This window comes from Macaca thibetana, chromosome 8, assembly GCF_024542745.1.
Source record: "Macaca thibetana thibetana isolate TM-01 chromosome 8, ASM2454274v1, whole genome shotgun sequence".
Classification (NCBI taxonomy): domain Eukaryota; kingdom Metazoa; phylum Chordata; class Mammalia; order Primates; family Cercopithecidae; genus Macaca; species Macaca thibetana.
In genome coordinates this window covers 116,202,994-116,220,120 of record NC_065585.1, presented here as the reverse complement: position 1 = coordinate 116,220,120, position 17,127 = coordinate 116,202,994, and the positions used below count along the sequence as shown (strand labels likewise).

At 48.4% G+C, this 17,127-nt stretch overlaps 1 protein-coding gene across 4 annotated transcripts in view; it reads left to right on the top strand.

Moving 5' to 3' along the window:
- Window positions 1–1,496: 1,496 nt before the first annotated feature.
- The window catches only part of PTK2B (protein tyrosine kinase 2 beta), a 135,878-nt gene continuing 120,247 nt past the window's right edge, over window positions 1,497–17,127 (top strand). For 3 of the 4 annotated variants that reach the window (XM_050802428.1, XM_050802429.1, XM_050802427.1), the window contains exon 1: window positions 1,628–1,829. The gene's annotated coding sequence lies outside the window, so the exon portion shown is untranslated. Of the gene's footprint in view, window positions 1,580–1,627; window positions 1,830–17,127 lie in introns of those variants that run through there. The other variant, XM_050802426.1, reaches the window with a different exon arrangement.

Here is a 17,127-nt window from a genome sequence, read left to right as displayed (position 1 = left end):
GAAAACTTACCTTTCCCGGAATTTGTCCCATCAAGATAAGATTGTAGTTCATTTATGTGGCCACACAGGGGCAGCACACACAAACTCACGTTTTCTTGAACAGGTCTTGATTGTCTTTGCTTTTAGTTCCCACTGCCACCTCCTAGTACAGACTCTTAACAGCTCACCCAGGTATCTAACTTTCGTGCCACTTGGCCTTCATCACTTCATTTCCAAGGGCAAGAATACAGAAGGGACACCGACTGCCGGATGCCCTCTGACCATGTCCTTGCCATGTTGTCAATTGCCTGCCGCCTCATCCCCACACCTTCCCTGCTAACTTCAGTTTCTCCCATCCGTGGCCAAGTTCTCCCACCTGGCCACCTTCTGACGTGCTGACCACTGTGTAGTCACCAAGATTACCTCCAAGACACTGAGTGCTGGGAATGTGGCAAATCTGTGAATAGCATGAATGGGAAAGGGTTGGGGGCTCCAGCTGTCAAGGCTGGCAGTGACCATCAATAGGTTGTGAGCGCTGTGCTGGGCAGGTGGGCCTCAGCTGCAGAGAGTCTGATCTTCAGTGGACCCAGAGTGGCATCCAGCCAATAGCTATAGGTAGTCCACCAATTACACTTTGTGAAACATTGACTTCCTAGCTTCATTAATTAATCTAAGTCTCCAGCTTCTTTTCAGAAATGGGAAGGAGTCAGTGCATTCTTGGAAACTGCTTCCTCAGCACAACTCCAGGGGGCGCCATTCTCGGAAAGTACATTGTGAATAGCATCCTCTAGAATTGTGCAAGAGAGCAGCCCTGGGAATCAGATTCCAGTCCTGCACAGGACACAGAATAAAGAAGCTTGGGACAGGGGCTCTGGAGAGGACATTGTAGGATGAGGGTGATGCTGAGTACCCTCCACTTTTTTGACCTTATGCCAAGTCCAGGTAACTTCTTCCTCCTACTCAAGAGCAAGTCTGGAGTTTTTCTAGGGATAGGGAAGAAGTGTTGCTAAGTGCCCTTGAGTGCCTGCTCACATCTCACTGACCCGAAGGAAGAGGGGACCAGCCTCTGGGCAGCCAGGTGGACTGATGTGGAGACAGGGCCCTGGAAGGGGCTGTCCAGATTCTCTAACTATTTTTGTGCTGTCCTCAGACCCTACTTGGTCACAGCTCAGGGACCTGGTCTTCGGTGTTCAGGGACCTGGACCAGTTCTGCCCAAATCCCTGGTGATATTTATGATTTTTCATGCCTGCAAAGGGACTGGGGCCACTTTAGGACATGGAGAGATTAGGACACAGGTGCTCAGAGTACCATGTAGGTAACATCTCCCACTGCGGGGGAATTGGGGGAGAATCAGCCTGAGAAGTTGGTTTCCCCTACCCGCCCTGCCCCCACCTCCCTACACACACCTTTTGGCCTCCAAAAGGCTGCAGGTGGAGTGGGCAGAGGATGGAGGGGTGTTAGGAATTGGGGAATCAGCTGCTCACAAGGGGCACATAACATCTGAGGATCCCATTTGCGGCCGGGGGGATGGCAGAGATCGCCCCTCCGGTCTGCCTGGCGCTCAGGGAATTGGTGGCAGCTTCTATTTCAGAGTTTATGGTAAGAGGCTGTAGCCGGCACACACAGACAACACACCCCACCCTTTAAGGAAGTGGGGAGGAGAGCAGCAGGGGTGTGGTTAACAACTCAGAGGAGGAGGGGGAATCTAACCTGTCAGCCCTTTTACTCAGCCACAGCCTCCGGAGCCGCTGCACACCTACCTGCCCGGCCGACTTACCTGTACCTGCCGCCGTCCCGGCTCACCTGGCGGGGCCAGAGGGAGCAATCGCCGGAGTCCGCGCCTCCCTGGGTGAGTCCCTCCCGCGAGCCAGGGCTGAGCGCTGTGCCCGGCAGAAGTTGGAGGCTTGACCGAATGGCAGGGGTTGGGGACGACAATTCCGGGATCCTGGGCACCTGAGCTGGGAGTTCCCGGAAAAACAGCCAGACCCAGGAAATCGGAACCGTGGGTGCTGTGCACACTCCCGGAGCTCGCCAGCCTTCCGCGGGGAAGAGGGGTTCTATTTTAGGAGTAAATTTGACACTATAGGGTGTTTCTCCCTCTTTGTCCTCTCAACATATTCAGACAGGGGAGGCTGGGGGACGCTAGGGGTGACAGTGTGAGGGCACAGGCAGGCTGCTGCCTCTAAAGGTCAGGTTAGGGAGCCACGGGGTTTCAGATCCTGCCTCAGACCTCTGCCTGCTCCCGCCCCGCTCCCCGCTCCTCCTGGGCCCTTCTGCAGCCCCTGGGGTCATAGTCTCACCCACAGCCCACCCCAACTCTCCTGCAGCCACTCCTTGCCCCTGAGAGGTCATCTTCTGAATCAAGCCCTGGCTGGAGGAAGCAGGGGTGTTCTGGGGGGCAGGGGAGCTCTTGTGTGTGTGTGTGTGTGTGTGTATGTGTGTGTGTAGTCAACACTGGCCACTCTGGTTCCTTGAGAAGCCGCCTCCTGAGTGCCACTCAAGGGTTAAGTTTGGAGCTGCCTCTGCCTGCTGTCAGGCTGAGCGTGGGCACCGCTTTGGGTGGGTGAGCGTGGAGCGGCATATGGGTGATGTTCTGCAAGCCCTGCCACCTGCCCTAAGCCTCGACCACATGATACCGGCATCTCCCTATACCCCAAACTGGGAGCAAAACCCAAGTCCGCTCATTTAAGGGCCCAGCGGGAGGACAAGAGCAGAAAGTTGTGCCTAGAGGTGGCGTTAGCCAAGAGGGACTCGGAAGCTGCGCTGTGGTTGGGTCTGAGCCCACTGGGGCCGTGCACCTGGTGTGACCCGGTGGTGGGTGCTGGGAGGCCCCTCCACGTAGGATGCTCTCTGTTCACCCCTAGTGCTGTTACTGACGGCCCTGTCTTTCACAACCACTCTAGGGGAGGGGGAGGAGGACACTGATGAAAAAGTGACTAAAGACAGAAGGGAGGAAGGAAGTAGTCACACTGGAGAGCCCCAGCATTGGCGAGACAGTCTGCAGTCATTCATTCAGGAGGCACTCACTGGCTTCCCGCCTGTGGCCCGGTGCAGGTGCAAGGTGTGGGGACAAGGTGAGTGTGGCATGGCCTCTGCTCACCAGGGCAGTGTGGGATAGGGGGTGGTTGAGGGAGGCTGCCAGGGGAAGGTACAGGGTACTATCCAACCGTGCACTAGAGGGCTGTGGGGGGAGCCAATCAGCAATGGCCAGGTGGGTTTCCTGGCAGAAGTGACTCCAAGTTGAGAGCTGAAGGATGACTAGAAATTAGCCAGGCAAGAGAAGAGGGGAAAGAACAGCAAGTGCAGAGACCAGAGGCTAAAAGCAGCAGGAGGCTGGAAGCAGCGGGAGGCATCCAGGAAAATGAAAGTAGCTGGACTTGTTGGGAGCCTAGAACATGCAGGGGCGAGGGGAAGCTGCAGGGGTGAGTGGAGACCGCTCTAGAAGGCTTTGGAAGGCCTGCCAGGCTGCCATGGCAACTTCTGTTGGAGCAACACTTGGGACCTGGAGCCAGGCAGGAGACTTCCCAGCAGAAAGGGGTTGCCAGATTTAGCCAATAAAAGCACAGGACACTCAGATTTGAATTTCAGATAAGCACTCAAGGTTTTTTTTTTCCAATACAAATATGTCTCATGAACTATGTGGAACATACTTATACTCAAACATTATTCACTGTTTCTCTGAAATTCACATGTAACTGGGTGTCCTGTATTTGGCAACCCTACTCTAGGAGAAGCTAAGGTTGGCGCAATGCTGGGAAGTAAGGGCTGGAAACTGCCCAGGCACTCTGAGAACAGTCTCAGGTTTATCTTGTAACCATTCCTCCTGGATTTTATTTTTGAGCTCATTCACTGATTGATGCTATTATTTAAAAGACAAAAAAGATCAATTCCTTGGTCAGTTTACTCATCTATACAGGTGAAAGGAGTATGGTACCTCAGAAAGAAACAGCATTAAATCCAGACAGATCTGGGTTCAAATCCGTGTAGACTGGTGAGCTTCTCTGACCTTCAGAATCCTCTTTTCTGAAACGAGGGCAGGAATATCTGTGCAGGTGGTTGGGAGGATCCCTGATAATGTATGTAAATTGCCTAGTGAGTACTAAAGGAAACACGGTGCATATTGAATTTTGCAACACCTTCACAGGGGTGAGCAAAACAACAGCCACAGAGTGTTTGGGTTCATTTACTTCCACAAGTGAGCACTTGGAGGTCTCAGGCAAAATACAGGGTAGGGTTTCTGCGTCCAGTGAGAACACCTGGGGTTAGCCCTTGGGTTGGGGGCAGAGTCTACATTATGTTTTTAGCTTTGCTACTCGCTTCCCATATGACCTGCTTCAAGGGGTGGAGATATAACGCTCTTCTTGAGGGATGGTGGGTGGGCAGAGAGTGACTCAAAGTAGAATTAACTGAAGGGAAATGTGAATGAATTAAAGTAGAGAATCCACATAAAATATTCAGTGCAGACAAATGGGCCATGAAATTTGGCTGTCATGAGTCCCAGTTTTAGGATGAGTTCCTTATTAGAAAAGTAGTGCTAAGAGATAGAGCAAGCGAGGGTGCCTTGTGAACTGGATTTTGACTTTAATGGGAGCATTTGTAACAACAAATTAGGGCCCTCCTAAAAGGGAACCTAGAGGAAGTTAGAATTCGTTAGGAGAAAGAGGAAATGGAAAGTGTGTTTCCTTTGCGGGAACGGCTAGGTTAAAAATGGTCCTTCTTTCCAGTGGCTGAACCTCCCCATCCCCCTGTGATAAACATTTTGTCCCCAGGTCCTTAGATGGTTTGCCCAGGTGGTGTTGAGAGAGATCCTATGGCGTGAGATGGATAGAGGTGTTCCACTGAATACCTATGTTCTATGAAAGATCCTATGGTGTGAGATGGATAGAGGTGTTCCACTGAATACCTAACGTTTCTATGAAACGTTCAAATGAGCCTGCACTTGGACTTGTGTCTTGAATATTTGCAAGGTTATGATCAGTCCTGCATAAAAAGACACATGTCATTCCCTAAGTATGGCTATAGAGCCCATGCAGATTCTCAGGGAAACAGCACTCCACGTTGAGTGAACCTTGATTGATGTGAGCGCAGTTTGGGGACCAAGCAGGTCTTTCAGAAGACATAGCCCTTCTCATAACGCTAGCCAGGATGGACCTAATTCATTCTAGACTAGGCAGTGTCCAACTTAGAGAAGATCTTCAAGGAAGGAGCCCTTGTGTGCAACCTTTTTTTTTTTTTTTTTTTTTTTTTTGAGGTGGAGTCTCACTCTCTTGCCCAGGCTGGAGTGCAGTGGTGCAATCTCAGCTCACTGCAACCTCCGCCTCTTGGGTTCAAGTGATTCTCCTGCCTCAGCCTCCCAAGTAGCTGGGACTACAGGCATGCACCACCACGTTCCACTAATTTTTGTATTTTTAGTAGAGACAGGGTTTCACTGTGTTGGCCAGGAGAGTCTCAATCTCTTGACCTCGTGATCCACCCGCCTCAGCCTCCCAAAGTGCTGGGATTACAGGCCTGAGCCACCGCGTCTGGCTATATGCAACCTTTCTAGCATCATGCATCCTTCAGAGACACAAACTCCCACCTGTGTCAGCCTCAGTCTTCCCTTTGCAGCTCTGGCCATGTTTTATCATGCAGAGGACTCTGGAGAAAGTCCAAGTCCCTTGGCACTTAGCTCTGCATAGTGATGACAGTAGCTCCATGTGCCCCAAATACTGCTAGGACAAAGGAAACTGATGGTGAGGCTAGGGAGGGGAGGGAGGCTACCCTGGGGCTACCCTGCATGGTAGATCACTCAGTCTCTAGTTTCCCCTGCCTGGGACCCATATGTCTCAGGACCACGTGACTCTGGCCTCCCAGGTAGATGGCCACATCGGGGGATGGAGTAGAGGTGCAGAGCTGCGACGTGCCTGGGGCTGAAAGTGTGGTAATGAAGATAAGTTTCACTGGCTTGAGGATGAAGAGTTTCTTGTAGAGTATAGGTCAGTTCCAGGGTCGAGGAGAAAGAGCAGGGATAGTGGTGACTCTGCAACACTGATATGCCTTATCTGTCCAAGCAGTCAGATGTTCAAGAGCTCGGGCTCAGAGTCAGTCTGCCTGGGTTCCAGCCCAGGTCTGGGACCCCGTGAGTAGCCTTAGGTAGGTGAGTTAGCCCTAGCTTCCTATCTGCAAGATGGAGACAACAACAGGGCTTCGGGTGAGGGTGGCATGAGGTAGTATACGTTAGAGAGATATTCAAAATACAGCTACTAACGCCTGAGTATAGATCAAACAGAACAGACACCACCTTTACCCTGAGCAGCATCAGAGAAGCCCCCTTCCATGCCAGGCTTACCCCGTCAGTGCATCTTGGGGAGTCTGGGGGTGGAAGAAACAGGCCTTTGGGGGACTGTAGCATGGACATTTCCAACGAGGATGGACTATTTTGATATTTCAACAACCCAGATGCACCCGCTTAATAATAGCGTCTTATGCACCCACTTAATAATAATAGAGTCAAAGTACAATAAAACATTCAGTCCCGTAATTAGGCAGATGATACACATCCAATAAGTGTGAGCTCTCCGGTGTCTTTACACGTATGGCCATATCTGAGCTGGTGGGTCAGCACCATTTATTTTTCCAGAGGTTATAGGGCCTCTTCTGCGAGTCATCAGGCAGTTTCCCCTGAGCACTGTCTCACAAGCATACATCAGGTATTCAATGAGGTTTATTTCTGCCTAGCGCCACTCTCAGTTCACTGTGTTTGGGGAACAGCCAGCCCTAATTAACTCTTTAGACAGCAAAGAGACTGTCTACGAATGCCCATCCAGCACTGAAGTCCAGATGGTCATTTAGTGTTCAGAGAGCTGACAGGCAGGAGGAAATGGTGGCTTCACTTTCTAGGCCTCCTAATACTGTGTACAAAGCTGGGAGCTGTGCGAGGGGGCGGCAGAGGGGGAGGGGACAGCTTTTTGAGTCACTCTGCTGTTTCTCAAGGAATAATTATTACTCATAGTGACAGTTTATTAAGAGAGCAGACTTGAAGCTGCATGTTCCAATGCACTTTTCACCTAGATGCAATGGGCAGGTTGGTGTGAATGCGGAGTTTAATTTTCGGGAGACCCTCCAGGTAGGCTATAGGCAGGCTGCAGGACTGGACACTGCTCTGAGTTTTGTGGTCTTCGTGGACTCTTACCTTTTCCCAGCGCTCAGGTGGTTGCTGCTTTTATGAGGCAGCCAGTCAGTGTGACTAGAACCAAGATCAGCAATGGCCAATACCTGCGGGAGGCAAGCCTTCCTGTTTCCTAGCTTGGCTCTGTTCACTAACATCTTCCCCCTCTCCAGTTCTCTCTCTTCCTTTTATGTTCTGAAATCCACCCACACAGAATCTGGCAAGATCACTCACTAGAGACAGGGGCGCTCAAAGAATCCACCTCGCCTAGGGTTTAGAGCTCGGTACCGGGTTTAATTCGCATCTCCTGCATTTGTCTTCCTTTAAATTCGGCCAATTCTCCCAGTAATTGTGGGGGCAGACCCCCTTTTAATGTGCTTCCTTTCTTGAGGGCCTTGCACCTGATTCTGTGAGAACCTGCCCCCCCACAAGCCATAGCAGTCCCACTGGTGTATATGGGGGTGATTGATGGGGGGTGGTCTACTGGGAATTCTGACCTGAGTTTGGGTTTTGCTTTTCTGGGGGTTCCCTTCTCTCCTGAGACAGAATGGCCCCTGTGGTGGTTCTGGCCACTTGGAGCACCATCATTTTCTGCTTTCTTTCTTTCTTTCTTTGTTTTTTTTTTAGATGAAATCTCACTTGGGCGCAGGGACATGAGCCAAGACTACAGGCACATGCCACCACACCTGGCTTATTTTCTTTCTACAACCTCCACCTCCCGGGTTCAAGAGGTTCTTCTGCCTCAGCCTCCCGAGTAGCTGAGATTACAGGCACCCACCACCATCCCTGGCTAATTCTTTTATTTTTAGTAGAAACGGGGTTTCACCATATTGGCCAGGCTAGTCTCAAACTCCTGACCTCAGGTGATCCACTCCCCTCAGCCTCTCAAAGTGCTAGGATTACTGGCATGAGCCACCACACCCAGCCCATTTTCTGATTTCTCAATTAATGTACTATGTCCATCCCACTGCTCTGGGAACCTCAAGTGCTTTTCTGTGTTCTCTGGGAGCATTTGCAGTCAAAACCCAACCCCTCTCACCCAGCTTGGGTGTACACAGTCCCCGCCCCCAGGTCCCGCCCCAGGTAGGTTATGAGAGATCTGATGCTGCTGCACTTTGCACCTCTGCAGAGGCTCTCGGCAGCATCCGATCACATCCCCTCTGCTATTTAGGCAGATGTTTGGCACCGGCAGACAGCAGTGCCAACTGAGATAGCTGCAAGTGACTCACAGCAAGCTTGAATCCCAGCCCCCAGCTCATTACAGGCAGAAGCTCAGGCAGTTTTTCAGCCTGGGCGAGAGGCAAGAGAGAGGGCAGGAGGCGTGGGCTTTGGTGTAGATCCTCTCACCTGTTAACTGGGGGACATTGGCTAAATCTCTTTCCTCTTCAAGCCTCCCTTTTCTCATTTGAAGGTGAGGAATTAGTACTGCCTCCCTAGTAGGGTCATGGAGAGAAATACTTGACTGTGTGAAAATCCCCCATGAAACATCACAGGCATTGTCCCAGGAAAAGTAATGAATTTGGGATCAGAACGTGGTGGGTTTGACTCTCGACTCTGTCACACTCTGCCTGTCTGACATCGCCAAGTGATAGAACCTCTCTGAGCCTTACTTTGCTCATTTGTAATTTGTTCTAGGCACTTGCTGAATGTTTCTCCCCATCACCCCCTTTACTCTCAAGGTATAGTTTTTCTTCCCCCAATTTTTTAAATCTTATTTTGAGACAGAATCTCACTCTGTTGCTCAGGCTGGAGTACAGTGGTGCAATCACGCCTCACTGCAACCTTGACCTTTCGGACTCAAGCAATCCTCCAGCCTCAGCCTCCTGAGTAGCTGGGACCACAGGCATACACCACTGCACCTGGCTAATTTTTAAAATTTTTTAGAGACGATGTCTTGCTATGTTGCCCAGGCTGGTGTTAACCACCTGGGCTCAAGCAGTTCTGCTTCGGCCTCCCAGAGTGTTGGGATTACAGGCATGAACCACCACTTCTTCCCCAAAATTTGAGGAATTATATCTGTCCTCACAAACTTTATAGTATGGTAGGGGAGGCAATACATGAAGATAAAGAACTGTATGGTATTTATTTAACTCTAAGTTATTTAAAGGTAAATAATGTTGTGCCATAAAAGAGGCATGAAGTGCTATGAGATTGCAGGACAGAGATTCCTTCTGGCTATGGACTCTGGGAATGCTTCCTGGAGGAGACGGCATTTGGCAAAACTCTGAAAGGATAGACAGGATACACTGTGGGAACTTGAGGTGGTGGCTGTAGTCAAAGAAGAGTATAAATAACAGCAGAGAGATGGAGAGGTGTGGTTTGAGTGATTCATTTTGGGTGGAGTCAAGAGTGGCAAAAGGGAATCAGAGATGGGAGTGGAAAGGAAGATAAGGCTTGGACAGGGAGGCCAATGTGTTTGAGAGTTATTCTGGAAGTCCCAGGCAGCTGTGGGGCTTTATTCTGAAGGCAGTAGGGAGCTGTTGACCACACTGACTTGGATGGAGGTGCCAGGGTCAGATTCCGGATTGTAGAGTGGATGAGAGTGAGGAGAGCTCAAACTCCCAGGGGAGCAGATAAGAGAGTGTTGTAATGGTTCAGGCCTCACACATCTGAATAAATTGCATAACTCAGATGCTTTGCGGTCCCATGGAGCATCCAGGCAGCCCCTGGAGGCTTCTTTCTCTGAGTTGAAATTGGTTCTTTGATGAATTTGAGAGATACAGGACTTATGAGAACATCCGTGAGGAACCCACCATTCTTCACCTCTGTCTTCCATATTCTTGATTCTCAGCCCAGCCGCTTCCCCCTGGGCCTCCCCTCTGCTAGGAGTGTGTTAAATGCCAGCCTGTCCCAACCTCTGTCTGGCAGCCCCTTGAAGTATCAAGTCAGGAATATGCACTTAGATCCACAGGCCCCTTCTCCATCATGTCTCCAGTGACCACCCAGATGTGATGATTCCCAGGACCCTCCCTCCCTCCCTTAGGCCTCGCTTCTAAGAGTCTGTAAGATATTCCCACTTGAAGAGCTTGTTTTCTTAAATGCTGTATCTCAGAAATTAAACTCCTCCTTTTCTCACGCCAAACCATCTCTTCCTCCTGGCTTCTTTCCTCTTCATGGGGTTGTTCCTCTCCCACACGCTCAGGTCAGAAACCTTGCTATTGCCTCCCCTTTTTCCACGCCTCCACTTTTCTCTGCTCGTATCTTGCCCATCACTCAATCCTGCAGATTCTTTCTTCATGCCTTTCATTCCTTCCTTCCCATTTCTGTGGCCCCTACTCCGACCCAAATCATATTACCTAATATTGCTTCATATTTTTACCCAAGAGCCTCGTCCTATCCCTGGTTCCTTTGGAAACTCTCCAATGCCCCCAAGCAAATCCAGCCCCCTTAAATTTACCATTCAGTGCTTCCCGTAATCCAACCTTGATCTGCTCTTCTAACTGAACTTTCCCCATACCTTCCAAATGAAGCCCCAGCCAGCCTGGTGTGCGCCCCAGTCTCTGGTAAGCCTCTACTCAAGTCCTGTGTCCTGTTTGGAATGCCAGCCCCATGCACTTCACCAGTCCTACTTACTCCTTTAAGGTTCAGTTGGTGACCCACCCTTTTGGAGGACATCTGAGCTCCCCATGGCAACTTCTGGGCTTCTTTGCATCCTGGGATCTCCCAGAATCTATTTCTCAACCTGATGCTACATTCCTCCAGAGCAGGGAGATGCCTTTTATTTTGTTCTTCTTCCTTATACCCTCAAATTCCAAGGATAGAAAATTGTATTTCCCTGGGCCTGTGAAAAGGGATCCCTCCTTCCCTGTACACTCACGCCTGGCTCACAGGCAGTGAGCCAGACAGCGCTTCCTCATTCCCCACAGTGGGTGTCGCAACAGCCAGTTGCAACTAGAATAGGGGCCACATCCCAAGCCTCTTGAATTCTTGCCCTGTGGTTAGCATGCCCTTCTTGCCTGTCCTGAAGGTGGAGATTTCCTACAGCCCAGAAAGAGGGAGTCAGCAATGTAGGGCAGGAGCTCCATCATTTCTTTACTAAACCACTCCTAACTCTCTCTAATCTCTACGAGTCTTACCTTTCCCTTGTCTCTCCTCCTCCTGCTGTTGAGTCTAACTAGGTAGGCCAGGCTGAATGAGAGGAGAAAGAAGGGGAGGAGGAAAGAAGTTAGGCATCCTCGGCAGAGGGTACAATGCTCTGGGAAAATGGGAAAGATTTACAAGGCACAGATTGACAGTTTTTAGTAACTTGGACTTTGACCTCCAGTGTACACAAACATAGCACCTGCCATGGCTGCTGGACTTTGAGCTTTCTGGCCCTGGGAAGCTCAAGATTTGCAAACACTTGGTCGACAATCACCTCATTTATCTGCATTATCACCAGTGTAGCCTCTGAGCCCTCTCCCCCTCTTTACTTGACCCTGTATAGAAAAACGCTTTCTGGGCCAAGCGTGGTGGCTCACGCCTATAATCCCAGTGCTTTGGGAGGCCAAGGTGGGCAGATCACTTGAGGTTGGGAGTTTGAGACCAGCCTGACCAACATGGAGAAACCCCGTCTCTACTAAAAATGCAAAATTAGCCAGGCGTGGTGGTGCATGCCTGTATTCCCAGCTACCCAGGAAGCTGAGGCAGGAGAATCGCTTGAACCTGGAAGGCAGAGGTTGCAGTGAGCCAAGATCATGCCATTGCACTCCAGCCTGGCTGGGCAAAACAGCAAAACACTGTCTCAAAAAAAAAAAAAAAAAAAAAAAAAAAAAAAGAGAAAAGAAAAATGCTTTCTGCACCCAACACTGAACACTCAGTCCCCGCCTGTATTCATGCCCTCGGGGACCCCAGAAGAGGGCACAGGAGCTGCCTTGAGCCTAGGAGCCCTGGGCTAGTCACTGCCTCCTTCATATCCCATCACATGCTATGGGGTGAGTCCCCTGGGTAAGCCTGTTCAAGCCTCCTGTTTTTTTATTTGTATGTGCAATCAGGGGGTGTGGGGACTTTTTAGCAAGTGGAAAGCTTTCTTCAAAGCAGATCTTAGGTAAGTGCCCGATATAAACCAGGGAGAAATATTCCTGTCCAAGGTTGGAGTGAGAAGGCGAGGTACCTACCAGGCCCAGATCCCTTCCATGGACCTCCTGGGGTGCAGGTCATCTGGAATTCTTTCCGGGTTTCAGGCTCTTGAGGTGCTCATTGTGTATGTGTCATGGGAGCTGGAGAATGGCTGTAGGTGCAAATGGATTTGGAAAAGAACAATCTCAAAGTTGGAAGTCCAGCCTGGGGCATGGCAGGTTTATGTATGTGTGAGTGGCAGGAGGGGCTGTAGACTTGAACCCTCTGAAAGATGTGTAATTCTCACCACGGAGCAAATGCGTATGTTTATGAAAGAAAGTTCATTGCTATCATCTGACTCTCCAAGGCACCTGTGACCCCAAAAGATTAAGAACATCTCTTGTAAGATATTATCATCCATTCTACAAACCTTTCATAAAAATGACCTCAAACTTGAGCTCCTTTTTAATTCAGACAAACTAGGCCATAAGCCCTGTTGAGGAAAGAACCATATCTGTGTGGAGAGTCACTGTTATATCCCAAGGACACAGCCTGGTGCCTGACACACAACTGGCATTGGGTACATATTATGTGTGCCTGACATAAGGCGGCTCTGTTCTCCCAATAAGGAGGGTTGCTAAAAAAAAAAATTAAAAAGCTGATTTTCATATGTAAACTTTGTAGGATAATGTTGAAAAATTATTTTAGCGATACATTTTCAATCACACGCTAATAACATAATACATTAACTTAAATACTGCTTTTCCCCAACTCTCCCAGTTTAGGAAACATTGTAACTGTTCACTCCCGTCTCTGACATCAGTGTCCTCCTTGTCACCAGAACACTTTTTGCATCAGCTCTTCATGTTCTGCATTCATCATAGTCCCTATGGTCTGAAGAGAGTTGGCTGTTTCATATTGATGCAAAAGGAGTTTATTTACCTCTTTCTTTCTTTCTTTCTTTTTCATTTTTGAGATAGAGTCTTACTCTGTCACCCAGGCTGGAGTGCAGTGGCACAATCTCAGCTTGCTGCATCCTCTGCCTCCTGGATTCAAGTGATTCTCCTGCCTCAGCCCAGCTCCCCCTCCCCCAGTTTATTTTTTAATAATCGCTAATTGATTTTTACTGATGAGTAATATTTTTTGAGATACAATTCACATACCATAAAATTCACCTTTTTAAAACGTGCAGTTCAACAGTTTTTAGTACATTCACAGAGCTGTGCAACCATCACTGCTTCTTTTTTTTTTAAGACAGTCTTGTTCTGTTGCCCAGGCTGAAGTGAATGGCACGATATCTGCTCACTGCAACCTCTCCCTCCTGGTTCAAGCGATTCTCCTGCCTCAGCCTCCCAAGTAGCTGGGATTACAGGTACCTGCCATTATGCCCGGCTAGTTTTTGTATTTTTTAGTAGAGACAGGGTTTCACCATGTTGGCCAGGCTGGTCTTGAACTCCTAGCTCAAGTGATCCGCCCGCTTTGGGCTCCTAAAGTGCTGAGATTACAGGCGTGAGCCACCGCGCCTGGCCCTCCGTCACTGCTATCTAATTGCAGAACATTCTCGTCACTCCAAAAAGAAACCCCCGTACCATCAACAGTCACACCCTGTTCTCCACTCCCCCGTACCCTGGCAAGACTATCTACTTTCTATTTTTATGGATCTGCCTTTTCTGGTCATTCCATATAAATGGAATCATACAACACTGTGGCCTTTCGTGACTGGCTGCTTTCACTTAGCACAGTGTTTTGAAACTTCATCCATGTTGTAACATCTATTAGTGCTTCGTTTCATTTTGATTGATATTTATTGATGAGTAATATTTTGTTGTATGGATATGCCATATTTTGTTTATCTCTTCATTAGTTAATAAACATTTGGGTTGTTTCCACTTTTTGACCATTGTAAATAATGCTGCTATACGCATTCACGTACAAGTTTTTTTGTGGACATATGTTTTCATTTCTCTGAGCTACAAACTTAAGAGTGGAGTTGCTAGGTCCTGTGATAACTCTGTTTAACATTTTGAGGAACTGCTGAATGGTTTTTCACAGCAACTGCCTCATTTTTTATTCCCATCAGCAGTACTTGTTGGTTCTAACACCTCCATGTTCTTGCCAACACTTGTTGTTGTCTGTAATTTTGATGTTAGCCATTCCAGTGGGGATTAAGTAGTATCTTACTATGGTTTTTGGTTGCATTTCCCTGATAATTAATGATGGTGAACATCTTTTCATGTTCTTATTGGCCATTTGTATGTCTTCTTGGGAAAAAATGTCTGTTCAAATCCTTTATAAAGTATTTATTTTTTATGTCAACAGTATAACGACTCAGTACACTGCTTTTTAGACAATGATCTTTTAAAGGTTTGTTTACAACATTTAGCACTTGAAATTTTGAGGTTATGCCCTCAAGAAAAATTGCTGAGGGAGCTAAGCTATGAGGATGCAAAGGCATAAGAATTATACAATGAACTTTGGGGAATCAAGGGGAAGCGTGGGAGGGGGGTGAGGGATAAAAGACAAATTGGATACAGTATATACTGCTCCAGTGGCATAAGTCCATCAAAATCTCAGAAATCACCACTAAAGAACTTATTTATGTAACCAAACACCACCTGTTCCCCAAAAACCTATGGAAAGAAAGAAAAAAATTTTAAAAAGCAAAATTGCTGAATCTATATTATAGTATGGTGGGTTTTTTTTTTTTCATAAAAACCAATTCTTTTAAGTAACCTTCGTAAGCATCCCAAACTAGCCTTGATTGGAGTGCTAATACTTTTCCCAAACAGTATATTGTTGTTCAAAATAAGATAATTGAGAAAGCAACCCATAATATGAAAGATTCTGTAAGGGCTTGGATATAAACTTTCTCTTTTCTGGCAGATAATTTGGGAAGGTAGAGAGCTTTACCTCCTATTCAAGCAAACGTGATATTTAAAAATAAGTGGATGGATGGATGGACAGTGGACTCATGAATGAATGAACAAAAGAAGAAATGCAAGCAAGTAAACCAATCAAGCAACCAGACCAATCTTTCCCTCTTTGTTTAGGATTTTCTAATCCCCACTTAGTAAATCAGCCTTGGTCTTTAATTTACATTTTATGGAACCATATATAAAATTGTTTAAAGAACAAGTTTGCAGTTACAGATTGGAAACAAGACACTATTTTCTGTCGCCTGGAGTATCTTTATCATCTTCCTTAAAAATGGGAAGGAACTAAGGCTGCGCAGGGTCCTGGAGGCAGCCGAGAAACTCAGACATCAAGTGATGTGATTGTAGGCCTTGGTCCAGAGTTGTAAGTCACCAGAGTGGGACCTGTGGGCACGTGACCTGATAACAAGGGTTTTCTTGGGTGGGCCCACCAGCTCTTCATTGCTCTTTCCATCAGCACAAAGGCTTCTGGGTTGCTGGTGTTGTGTGTGGTGGCTCTGGAGGTCTCTCCTTCTACCTTCTCTGCGATGAAACAGTCTGATCCATCTCAGAAGCCACACTCACCACAATTCGCCACCAACTGCAGAGAGTAACAGCCCCCTCCCCATCCTTTACCATTGGTCCTTTCTTAAGAAAATGTGTGAGCTGGCAAATGGTACTCTAGAGTTTGGGGTAAGAGAGAGAAAGAGGAAGAATATTGGGCAAGAAGATAAGAAAGGAAGCTGTGGCCTGACATGGGCACGGAGACATGGGCAAAAGCTTGAGAGATGACCTTTAAAGGCTCAGACCCTGGAAAGGGAAGAAGTTGGGACAATGGAAAGACCAGCAGGGTGGTAACATAGCGGGCAGGCTCCGGCGTAGTTGACTCTGGAGTGTATGTGGTTGGAGTTGGGGATCAGGGGACCAGGGACAGTACATAGCAGTGTGGACATATATGGCCTGGACTCCTTTCCTTTACTGATGGTGGTTGGCAGGTTCAGAATTAGGAGTTCAGGTCACTGTCTATCAGAGAAGCATCCAGATCCCTTCCATAGAATTTTAGTCCATTCCTGGGCAGGATCCCAGTGTTCCCAGTGACAGCGACACCTAGTCCTTTCTTCTGTGCCTGTTGGTCAGGACGGAGTCTCACCTGTCCTAGCAGGTGGCTGTTTTCCTTTCAGCTTTAAACATCTGCAAGGAACGAGTCTATGTGCCTCCTTGAAGCCATATTTCCTATTTTTGAGAATGTAGAATTGGTGGCTTTGACATGGTGAATCTAAAGCCTAGCTCCACATCACTTAGCACCTGCTATGGACCAGGTACCATGCAAGGCATTAGTGGTTTCGGAGGTGAACAAGGAGTGTTATTCTCAAGATGAAAAGTAATGCAGGCAGCCACAGTGAGAACAGATGTTCTGCATGACAGTAGAACAGATGCCATGGAGGCAGGAAGGCCAGAGCTACCAACTTTACCAAGGGGAGGCCCAAAAGGCTTCATAGTTAGGTGGTGCTGGGAAGGGTTTTGAAGAATAGATAGGAGTGTGCCAGACAGAAAAAGGGTGGTGAGGTGAGGTGCTTTACCGGGTGAGAGCACAACATATGCAAAGATAAGAAGGCACTGAATAAATGGGGCCTGTTTGGGAAGCTGGGAACATCTGAGGGTGGCTGGGTCTAGCAGGAGCACAGTGGAGATAAGGCGGGAATGCTATAGAGACCCTTGATCCTGGTGGCTTAGCGTTGGACATCATTCTCCAGTGACAGGAAGCAATAGGATAGATGGGATAGGATAGACAGTTGCAGGAATTTTTAAGCAGGGAAGAGAGGCAGATTTTTGTTTAAAGAGGACTTTGGCCCCAGGCTGCAGGAGCTCTTGCACCAAGCATGGAGAAGCCTTGGCTGGGCATGGGCAGACAGGCATGTCTGGGGAGTGGCCAGGGCTGCTGGCAGGGCTGAGCTGGTGCAGCAAGCGGGAGGTGCCAGCCCTCTAGGGGCATGGCCCAGGCTGCTGACTGCTGCTCAGGCATTGAAGCTGCCACACTGGCCGCTGGCCAG